The 12,419-nt window shown below is 42.2% G+C and overlaps 1 protein-coding gene across 1 annotated transcript in view; it reads right to left on the reverse strand.

Annotated features, from left to right (window-relative positions):
- The window catches only part of LMX1A (LIM homeobox transcription factor 1 alpha), a 173,528-nt gene that overhangs the window by 42,872 nt on the left and 118,237 nt on the right, over positions 1–12,419 (reverse strand). The window lies entirely within an intron of this gene.

The raw sequence follows: 12,419 nt of genomic DNA on the forward strand, positions 1-12,419 counted from the left end.
AACATATGGCCCTGCCGCCGGGCTCTTTATCTGCATTTTCTCATAAAACTGCCTCGGTGTGTGTTTCTGCGCTCGCCCTTGTACGTTTCTCAAGGGTCTGGGAGGAGCGGGTGAATACGGTGTCCGCATGGGCCGGGACGCCTGGCACCTTGAGCTCCCTCCTGGCCCGATGGTACTGGGAGCCCTGCCTGGGCTCGTTGGCTCAGCCCGAGCACTCGGAGGGGAAAAAAAGAGAGAGAGAGAGACCGTGAAAGAAAAGAAATGGGGCTGGTGAGCGTCTAGCAGGGGGCGTCACTCAAACTGTTGTGAGCTGACTGCAGGAGGGAGTTGCCAAGGTGACGGAAGATTCCCACCGTCGCCGCCTTCCTCCGAGGGCCAAGAGAGGGAGCCTCCCCGTGCCTGGTTGCGGCCAAGCCATACACAGAAGGGAAGTGAGAAATCGGGTGTCTTGGGAACAGAACTACTCTTCTCCCTATCTGGCTTGCATCAACCAACCAGTCAATCAATCGATTATCTATTTATACACCTGAGCAGTCTCCAGCACCAATCGCCGTCCCGTTGGTTACCACCCTCCCCACTAGATTCTTACTACATCTAGAGGTGCCAGGTAAAATATAGGACACAGTTGAATTTGAATATCTGAGAAACAGTGATTTTTTATGATAGAAGACATAGTCATACCAAAAATATTATTCACTATTTATGGGAAATTCAAATTTAACTAGTTTTTTTTGTTTGTTTTTTACTAAATCTCACCACCCTTCTCATTCTACTGAAAAAGCTGCCTTCTGTCTTAATTCTAGACTCTCACTGGTTCACAGCCAATTGAGGAGCCCCCACTCTGTCCCCTTGAACTTCACCTTCAGCTGGACCTGTGACTCTCAGCCTTGAGTCTGTACATCAGACTCGACCAGGGAGCTTTCACCCAGACTTACTAAATCCTCAAGGCCCACTCCACAGGAATCCAAAGTATTTTTTTTAATACATAAGTAGAATAAGTCATATAGAGTGACTGCTTTGAAGAGTAACTCTCATTTGAACAATCTGGTTTATCTATTTACTTGGCTATGGCTATGGTCTGTCTCCCCTCCCCTGCCCCCCCCCCCCCCACCGCCTGTTAGAATATTACCTAAGAGCAGAGCTCTCAGTGCACCACCTAAAACAGGCTGCTACACTGTGTGCTCCACAATATTTGCTTATTAGTCAAACCTCACACACGTCTATATGTTCCCCCATGCCCCAAACACAGTCCTTGCCCAAGGCAGGCACTCAGTACATTTCTGTGGATGAAATGGATGCTGAGTTGGTTCAGTCACTGCTTTCCCATCCTTATGGATTCCTAAGAAGGAACACCTGGACACTCACCGTGAACACCAGCTGGGTCCACTGATCCTCCCCAGTGCACACATGCACATGTTACTCAAAACCTTGCTCACACCCCCAAGAAGAAAAAAGCATGGCTCTGGATCCTGGTGTGCAAAGCTGGATTTAGACAACTAAGAGTCCAAATGCTTCTTAAATCCTCAGCCTTCCATATACCTGCACAGCATCAAATATAAACGTACTCAAAGGAAGCCATAATCTGGTTTGCCACCAATCCTTAGTAAAGTGGACTTTGGGTTTTTCCTAGGTCACCACTACCAGGGCACATGGAAATACTGGAGGTGATTCTTCCTTTTGCTTAATAAAGCTTCTTCAGACTCAGCATGAAAATTCTTGGTTGGAAATCTAAAAGCTGATGGGCTTAGCCAGAATGCCAGTGCAAGAAAACCAGTGTCTTTTCTGTACTTCCTCCCCGTCTTTCCTATTGATACATGATAGTAAAGGAAAGTGAATATCTGATTATTTAACTCAGGTCATGAAAGGTCAAAGTCACGGGTTGGCTCTGCATGGCCAGAGATTTCACCCCTAGCATACATCATTCACACCTTAAAGCCCTGCCCTTGTGCCCCAAAAGGAGCCAATAAAAAGGTGGATAGAAGCACAAATTTCATCACTGCTACTAGAAAAACAAACCAAAGTGCATTTCTTCTGAAAAGGGGGTTATAACAGATGGTAGGATATTCCAGGTCAGCCTGTAGAAGCCTGTTAGAAAAAGTTTTGATGTGTACTGATTTATTCCACCATTGTACTTTTATCCATTTAATTCACAAGGACTCTGGTTTGCATGGCTGATAATTCTCATCTGCACAAAAAGAGCAACTGGTTTTTCCTGCTGTCATCAAATAAGTCATAGGGAACGGAATAGAAATTTACTGAATAGTTGTAAAACCAAACAAACAAAAACACAGTATCTTAAGCAAACTTTTAAAGTACTTTCACATTCACACACCATGTTTGCTTTGGATCCTTGCAAGCCTCCTACTTCCTTATAAAAGTTGTGCATGGGCTACACGGTGATAGGGGTTAATTATTAAAGAAGAACCAGAGGTTAGGACAGAAGGCAAACTTGTGATAGATTTGAAAGAGTGGAGACTCAATTAAAATCTCCTTGTTTTTATCGCTTTATCTCCTTGCTTTATCGCTTGTTTTTATCGTGTGTGAAAAGATACTTCAGTTGGGGTCTCTCAGGTAGTGAGTCCAACCGAACACCTGGAGCCCTGCCGTAACCAGCAGGAAGAACTGTCCGTGAAACATGAGAACAAAATTTTAACATGTGTACATATTTTTATTAACCAGGCAACACAGCCTATTGCTTAATGAATCTGGGTCTGGAGCTAGTTTGCCTGTGTTTGAATGCTGGCTCTTTTCATTACTAGCTATAGAACTTAAGAAAATTAATAATTTGTCCATGCTTATCTTCCTAATCTATAGAATGGAAATAATCATAACATTCCTCATCAGCTTGATATAACAGTTAGGTCAGTTCATTCATGTAAAATGCGTACGGCAATGCCGTGTGCAGAGTGAGGGTCTATAATTGATAACATCATCACCATGCAAAGATCACAATGATCAACTGTCCACTGACCAACTGTTTTTCTTACAGGGGCTGTGCAAAAGAAGTTAATGCACACAGAACACTGTTACAGATGAAATATGATCTGCAGCCATTGTGCTCATTTTAAATTATGGTTTTTAACCAAAATTACTGAGAGCACATATCTGAAATTAAATTACAGTTCAGTGGAAAAGAGATAATGCATCATCATCTCAATTTATGTATTGTCTGTAACTTTTCAAGCACCGAAGATAAACTCTGCCCAACTCACAGTTACAGCAAAGGCTGAGTATCAAGTGTCCTGGCTCGGTAATTGGTAGAATTAAGTTCTTATTTTGGCTTACCTCTGACTCAAGTATCCTGTGTCCTTATTTCTCCATCTATAACATGAAGACAAAACAAATACACCAGAAGACAAAGGTTCAGAAGAGAAAAGAAGCATGGAGCCTCAGACTGAGGGCAACAGATAATGCTGGTATCATGGCTGTGATACTAACAAGAGACAAAGCTTGATTTTGGAAAAAAAAAATACCTGAGAGACTTGGGCAATTATATCTGCCTCTTGCATGCTATCCACAGATGCCAGATTAATAAATCAAAAATGTCCATGAAGACCTTTGTGCTAGTCATGATATAAATGTGTGCTTTTCATGTCTCCTTAATAATACCAACAAAACTGAAAACAGATAACAGGTATCACATGTTTACTCTGTGCAAGGCGCTGAGCCAAGTCTTTGGGGCCAGACGATATTTTCTGTCTTTGGTTTTAGTCTTAGCACCTGACACAGTGTGGGTGTATGCAGAAGATTAAAACATTTACTGGCCTGAGATTCAAAGGATTTATAGTTCTAAAACTTGGGAATAGGTTTGAAAGTAATTGCCCTGTGAAGCAGTATTTTTCAAACTTCAGGCCACCATCCATAAATAGATTATGAAATTAATAGAGTAGCCTAAGACTAGAGCTAAAAAAACAAAGGTAATGGGTAATATCAGCATGTGGGTTAAGCAGTGAGTCAGTCGAGGTGTTGAATCTTTATTTTACATACACACATGAATGTATATGATAGGGCACGACTTTTAAAAAGTATTTTTACTGAACCACAGTTAAATTTTTCAAGAAAATGCTCTTGTAGAGGAATCTTGAACACACTGCTTTACAAGAAAATATAAAACAGAATTTAAATGTATTTCTTAACAAGAATAATGTTTACCTGAATATTTTAACATCTACTCAAGATGTTTTGGTTTTGCTTTTATTTTTGGTGGCTCACCCCCTTGTTTCTTAATGAAAAGGGTGACAAGGCTGATCTCTAGGCTATGTCCCTTTTCCTAGCTCTCAGCCCTTGTATATTAACAAGGTTGGCCTCATTGTCCCCCAAGTATGGGCACTGGCTTTGAGATGTTTTTCTGAATTCTGCCCTTTTTCCTCTGCAACTAAAACACAGCATTTAGCACAGAGCCGGACAAAGCATAGGTGTTCATAAGAAATATCTGTTGGATTAAGGTTGGTTAGGTGGCTGCCTGAAGGACAGAAATAGATCATGGCATGTAACAGAGCAATGCTAGGAGGCCCCTGAAGGAATACAATGAATTCTCTAACGGGTAACTGTCCGGCTTGGGTCCTTCCCAGACTCAAAGATGAGTGCTACAGGAGAGAATGGGGGCTAAGCTCAGTACGCCCTTCCCATTCTTGCTTGAAATGCCTACTCAGTCCCAGAAGTGACTGCAAGACCATTTCCTCCTGCTCTTCTGAACTGACTTTCCAGGGTACAACGCTGGATCTAACATTCAGAGACTGGAGAGCACCTCTGAGACACACCATTCCAAGGAGTGAATTGATCCCTCTCCAGTCCATCACCCCAGCCACCCCAAGTGACAGGCCCGCCCTGAGGTGCCCTCAGGTCAGCTATCCAGAAGCATCTAAAATAGAAGTGTAAAGACAGAAGATGAGACGTTTGTGAAACGATAGATCTTTGGGGAAGTAAGCTTATGAGCTGGGAGCTATCCAGAAGTATGCCAGCCTCTGCACCAGCAGATAGTACTGCTACTATTTACTGGTTATAAGCAAGCCACTCTGACTTCTTGCCTGGAGAATCCTATGGGGTCAGACACGACTGAAGCGACTTAGCACACATGCACCAAATTTCAAACCGTGGATACCCATTATGTCTCTGACTTCTTACAGTGACTCACAGAAGTATTAAAATCCACTTTTACTGATTAAGAAATAGAGTCCTATAGAGGAGAAGTACAAGCAAACCCCATTTTATTGTGTATCACTTAGCTGCACTTTGCAGATAATTGCTTTTTTAACAAATGGAAGGTTTGTGCAGCCCTATATTGAGCAAGTCTATTTATGCTGTATTTGTCACAGCATTTGCCTACTTCATGTCTCTGTCACAGTTTGGTGATTCTCACAGTGTTTCAAAATTTTCCATTATTATTATATTTGCTATGGTGATTTGTGATCAGTGAATTGTGTTTTTAGATATAATGCCACCATACACTTAACAGACTACAATACAGTGTGAACATAACTTTTACATGCACTGAGAAACCTAAAAATTCTTGTGACTCAATTTATTGAGATAGCCTCTTTATTAAGGTGGTCTGGAACCGAACCTGCTATAATTTTGTAAATCTCCAAGCTGTGATTTTTACCAAGCCTATAATTTTTCCCAAGGTCACAATGCTTGTGAGTATAGGCACAACTCAAATTCAGACCTGTCTAACTTTAGGTCCCAAGCACTTTGTACTACAATGTGGAGAATGAGTCTAACTCAAACACCCCACTGACTTTTCCTTGCATTTTAAAATTCATGACTATGAACTGACAAGATAATCCCATAGGACAGTGGAGCATTTTCCAGAATTCATGAGGTAACCACTGACTCTCTATTCTAATTTACTGAAGAACAAGAAGACTTCCAAGATAGGCTGGAATATTTCTGTAATGAGTTAAAAAAAAAAATCAATTCCAAGGTTATAGAAGGAAATGAAAACCAGCATCTAAATATTAGTAGTAATGAACCTGACTCAGAAGAGGAGAGATGTATTCCACAATGAGTTCAGTAAGAGTCATCTGAATCATTCCAGGCAGCAATATCCCACATCCTAAGAAAGATTAAGAAGGAAGAAGGATTCGCAAACTCTGGTATGTGTGAGGAATATCCACTCCTGCTCCAGTAAGAAGAAAGTCATACTGGAGGTTAGTGTTTGTCTGACAGGGATCGCAGAGGCTAACGTGCACAGGACAAACGTAACTTATTCACATGATAGATACACATTTACTGGGTACCTACCGCATGCCAGGCACTGCATTAGGACCAGGTGGATGCAGACCATAAGGAGAGAGGCACCATACGCCTTTCAGTGCAGTCCAGACCAGCAGATCAACAGAGGCTGTTGATGGAATTGCTGTCATCATCTACAACATAATGCTTGCTTTGAAGAAAGGTTTCTCATGATGGGACTTCATGACCCAGGCTTCTTCTGGGAAAATCTCTCTATAGAAGCAGAGCATCAAAAAGAATCCTGCCTTAGGCTGCTGACAGTTTTAACTTTAAGAAGGACAGGCCAGCTATTCTTGGAGTTTGGTCTGACCAAGGAAGAGCTGGTAAACCAAGAGGGTGTAATGGTTTGAATCCTGGAAGGAAATCCTAGACAAGGAAGAAATCCTGAGCACAATCTAAAATGCATTGTCTTCTTCAGTTCAGAAAATTTTAAAATGGTAAGCAAACAAACCCCACAACAACTAAGCAAAGAAACAGATTGGTCCCATGGTAAGAGATGCTAAAAGGAAATAAAACATAACAGATACAGCTGGAGGGAGGGGCACAAAATGAAATTCTGACTAGGCATTTCTGGTGATCTCAAAAATGAAGGAAAAAGGCAATTCAACACAAATAAAACATAAAACTAAATGCAATGTGGTATCCTGGATTGGATCCTGGAATAAATATAGGCATTAGTAGGAAATATCTTGAAACTGAATAAGCTAGAGTTAATAGTTCTGAACCAATGTTAATTTCTTGGTTTACATGGTACATTTATCAAAATGTACATTTAAATGTAAAATGTTGACATTAAGTGGAACTGGGCAAAGAATGTATGGGAATATCTGTCCCATTTTGCAATTGCTCTATAAATCTAAAATTTTATTTCAAAATTTTGAAAGTTTTAAAAAACCACTATACAAGACATTCTTAGATGAACTCTGATGTTGAAAGAAATGTGACAATAAGAGGGTTAGATAATTAGGAAATGCAACACGGACAAGCCAGGAGCCATGATTGCATATAGTGAGCCCCCAAGTCCCCACCTTCTTCCCTGGGTCCAAAAAGCTAATGACATCAATAGAATATGATGTCCCTGACAAGCAGTAATAATAACACAGTGCTAGTTCAGACTACATATGGAAGATTTTATACCCTTCTGGGTGGCACACTCTAAAGAGAATACCATATTTTTATAGATAGAGTATAGAGTCTTTTCTAAGGGATAGTGAAAGAATAAGGAAAAAAAAGAAAAGATTTAGGGAGCTGAAGGAACTCTGTCTCTAACACATGTCAGGGAGACTACTGTATTCTTTGAGTTCCTGAAAGAGGAACTAATGCCAAAGCTAGTGTCATACATGGAAATCGATACTTGGGTTCAATGGAACAATTTGACAATCCACACTCAGAATGTGAGGTCAAGAACTCCCTGTGGTTGGACAGGCTCAAACAGAGGTTGAATGAGAGCTCCTGGTGGGTGTCTGAAGTGGATAAAGTCAGGGAGATATAGTTCTAGTTCCAGTGATAGCTCTAGTTCCAGCAATTTAGTTCCAGTAATGCAGCTTACAGCCTTTTTGGTGCCTATTGACTTTATGATCAACTAAAACCCCATGTGAAATTCCATAGAAAGAGGCCCTGTAGCATATAAATACTGTTGAATTTTGTAACGCAGTGGTTAGATCTCATTTTGCTGACTCTGTACTGTTCTGGTAGCTTGTCAAAATCCTTTTGAACATGGCAAATATCAGCTGCCACACCAGTGTTCCCTGTCAGGTTTGTGTCATCTGCTAACTGAATAACCTGCCTTCAGTGTCTTCAAGTTATTGATATAAATGTTAAAGAGGACAGTCATTCAGTCATTCACTCAATAAATATTTATCAAGCACGTACAATGTGTAAAGTGTTCAGGACAGAAATGAGACGAGAAACCGTATTTGTATTTGGGACAGATCCTAAAACGGTTTGCTTTCTCTAAAGCGCTAAGATGATGTGTACTTCTTTCTTTGAAGATTTAATTTAACTCATTAGGTATTTACCGATCACTTTTGTCTTGGCATCAGCTAAGCCTTCTTAAAGGAACAAAAGAATTAAAATTTGCAACCCTATTCTCAAGAAGTTGGTCCTCTCACTAGTAATTCTGGCTTTGCAGCTTTTATGCCACAAGATAGGCAACATTTATATTCTTGACAAAGTGAGTGGTAGACAAGATATTTGATTCTGATTAAAACCTTAATGTCATTTTATTTAAAGCTCCAAAAAACAATGATAGATTATTAGAGCTGAAGCGGGCAACAGGGCATCATCTTCCCCACCCACCTAGCCAATATTACTTTCAACAACTACGGTCTGATTCTTGAGCAGTTACACTGTTGTTGTTGATCAGTTGCTAAGTCCTACCCAACTCTTTTGCCACCCCCTGGCAGGCGAGAATACTGGAGTAGGTTGCCATTTCCTTCTCCAGAGGATCTTCCTGAGCAGGGATTGAACCCACGGCCCCTGCTTTGCAAGCGATTCTTTATCACTGAGCCAGCGGGGAAGCAGTTATACTGTGTTCAGTTCAGTTCAGTCACTTAGTCGTGTCCAACTCTTTGCGACCCCATGAACCACAGCACGCCAGGCCTCCCTATCCATCACCAACTGCCTGAGTCTACCCAAACCCATGTCCATTGATTGAGTTGGTGATGCCATCCAACTATCTATACTGTGATAGACCTAATAATTAGAATGACATCATAACATTCCCTATGTCAAGTCAAAATTGCTTCCCTTTGTCTCTTCATCTATAGTATAAACCCCCCATGGTTTTTGTTAAAGAATTGAATGAATTCTAATTCTTCTCTCTAAAGCTAGGTTAAAAAAAAAAAAAACAAGTTTGGTCCAACCACTTGAAGTCAATAATTATTTCTCCACTTAGTCTCTACTTTTCTAGCCTAAGGATCTACTATTCCTTAATTTGACATGGGTTGAGGACTATTCTTGTCATTTACAGCCTGATGCCATGCCTGGCATAAAGCAAGCGCCTAAGATAAACCTACTGAGCAAGTACATGAACTGGAAAGCTCCAGTCTGTCAATATCAGCCTCAAGAACAAATGCCTGGAACTAGGAAACATATTGCTAAAAATGTGGCCAGAGAAGTGGACTTGTTGACCTACTGCAGTTCGCCTGCTCTGAACATTATACTAATATTTTAATTGACGTATAATTGACTTACAATGTTGTGTCAATTTGTGCTGCACAGCAAAATGATTCAATTATGCATACATATGTGGTGATTTAGTTGCTGAGTCATGTCCAACTCTTGTGACCCCATGGACTGTAGCCCACCAGACTTCTCTGTCCACAGGATTTTCCAGGCAAGAATGCTGGAGTGGGTTGCCATTTCCTTCTCCAGGGGATCTTCCCGACCCAGGGACTGAACCAGGGTCTCCTGCTCTGTAGGCAGATCCTTTACTGACTGAGCCACTGCTGCTGCTGCCGCTAAGTCACTTCAGTATGTCTGACTCTGTGCGACCCCATAGACGGCAGCCCACCAGGCTCCCTTGTCCCTGGGATTCTCCAGGCAAGAACACTGGAGAAGCCCTGTATATACATATATATCTATGTGTGTATGTGTGTGTGTGTCTTGTGTACAGTGAAAGTTGCTCAGTCATGTCTGACTCTTTGCAACCCCCTGGACTATACATTCTATGGAATTCTCCAGGTCAGAATACTGGAGTGGGTAACCTTTCCCTTTTCTAGGGGATCTTCCCAACCCAGGGATCAAACCCAGGTCTCCAGCATTGCAGGCAGATTCTTTACCAGCTGAGCCACAAGGGAAGCCAAGAATACTGGAATGGATAGCCTATCCCTTCTCCAGCAGATATTCTTGACCCAGGAATTGAACCAGGGTCTCCTGCATTGCAGGCAGATTCTTTACCAACTGAGTTATCAGGGAAGCATGCACGCGCACACACACACACACACACACACACACACACACACACACATATACACACATATATACAACATATATATACATACACATATTTATATACATTCTTTTAAAAATTCTTTTTCATTATGATTTATCACAGGATATTTAATACAGTGCCCTGTGCTATACAGCAGGATCTTGTTATTTATCCATTCTACATATAATAGCATCATTTGTTAACCCCAGACTTCCAGTCCATCCCTTCTCCTTCCAGCCTTCCCCTGGGCAACCACAAGTCTTGAACCCTGCACTTTTAATGGTGCTTAGATCCAGCTTCTTTCTGTCTTTCTGTGTGGGGAGGAGGAAGTACACTAATGACACACTGTTTGTGCCCAATTAAAATCTATAATTGGGAAACAGTCATCAAGAGTCACACAATTGTGTACCAAGAAAAGCTAGACCACAGCATTTATTTCCATGTGAGAAAGAATGGTATGTCCTTCTGGGTCTGCATGTCTTCCTAAGGTCATGCTGGTATTCTGATCCCCATAGCACTTAAGCCCCTTGTGAATGTGAAGATTTTGCAATATGGTGCAGGGGAGACCCAGTGGTTGGGTACAGCATGGCACCTGAGGAAAAGCCAGGATTAGCTGATCTGCTAAGCAGCTGTTTAGAATGGGCCCAGCTACCCCAGAGTGAGATGTTCAGTAGGGAGAAACTTCCCCCAAATTAAAACATACAAGAAAAGTTAAGTCCAATGAACCCAACAGAAGCTGGGATTGTCCTGGTATCAGCTTACCTGAGGCTGCAGAGTCAGGCAAGAAGAACCAACCCTCAGGGGGGAAAGGAAACGAAACACAACTGTGATGACGATGCCAGCACCAGCAGGCACTGGCACTTACTAAACTCCAGACTGTTCACATACATTTATGCTTTATTCCCCAAGCTAAGACACCATGATCACCATTAACACCATGATCATCACAACTTCTACAGCTATAAAGATGAGGGCTTACAGAGGTTCCAAAACTTGCCCAAAGTCTCGCAGATCTAAGTGGTATACCCAAGGTGAGGTCCCCAGCTGACTGCCTCTAAAGCTCTTGAACTCAAGCATCACCCCACAGGGCTTCTGTCCCATGTGTTTATTTATCCTTTAAAACAGATTTTATCAAGCATCCTCAGCATTCCAGGCCTGTGCTAAATCCTGCACACACAGTGGTAAAAAAAAAAAAAAAAAAAAAAGATACACACGGTCCCTCATGGTGTTTAGCACTCTGGCAAGAACAACAATCAAACAAGCAACCCCAATCAAGTGGGATCCATGTCACGGCAGGAGAGGTTAAGGGTGACCCCCCCAGGCACAAGGGAATAAGACTCTTCCCCCATGAAGTCAGTCTTAGAAAGAAGCTTAAGGGATACACTGGCAAGACTAAAGAGTGAGTCAGAGAGTCAGAGAAGAATTAACTCTTGAGGTGCGGAAGTCAGTGGGAGACACAGATATGTGCTGGATGTGGAGGGAGGGGTCAGAGGCTCCCATGAGGCTGAGGAGATGAGCACAGTGAGGTTCCAGAGGCCATGGTGAGTGGTATGGAACTTGACTAGGACTGGCAATGGCAAAAACTGCTAAGTTCACAGGGACATGCCCTCATGCGATCTGAAGATTCTTCCACAAAAAGGGAGGCCAGGTTAACACAGATGTTGCCCCGTGGGACTGACACCCTGGGAAGGCATTCCATGCTTCACTTGGGCAGTTGAAATTTCTCGGGCCTCGTGAAACCCAATCCACCCTCTCCAGGGAGGGTGTGTGAGTCTTAGGTGAGTGAAGCAAATATATTCTAGATCCTTTCTTTACGTAACCCACCAAACCTTAGTTAAAGTCCAGCTTTCCCATGTGACAGGTGAGGAAACAGAGGCTAGAGCAGTTCAGCATGATTGTGGCAGACGGAATGACTGGTTCCCATTGATCATATTCCTTAATAGTTTTATGCATCTCTACCCTGTCAGGGCCTTGAGGTGCTTGCAGCGTATTTCCCCTCCCCAGAGTTTAGGTTTCATCTAGTTTGATTTGAGCAGCACAGTGCTAGCAGCCGTCATATGAGTAGAGGTTTTAAATGTGATTGAACGGTGAAGCATGCCTTCCTGCATTTCTGCCACTGCCAGGAGACCATGCCTCATAGCTGCTGCTTCTCAAGCCTGAACCCCATCACACAGGGCAGACTTGCACCTGGTCTGTAGCCTAGAGCCAAGGTCAGCAGAGGTCAACAGACCCCAGGAGACTTGAAGACTTT

Source organism: Ovis canadensis, chromosome 1, assembly GCF_042477335.2.
Source record: "Ovis canadensis isolate MfBH-ARS-UI-01 breed Bighorn chromosome 1, ARS-UI_OviCan_v2, whole genome shotgun sequence".
Lineage (NCBI taxonomy): Eukaryota > Metazoa > Chordata > Mammalia > Artiodactyla > Bovidae > Ovis > Ovis canadensis.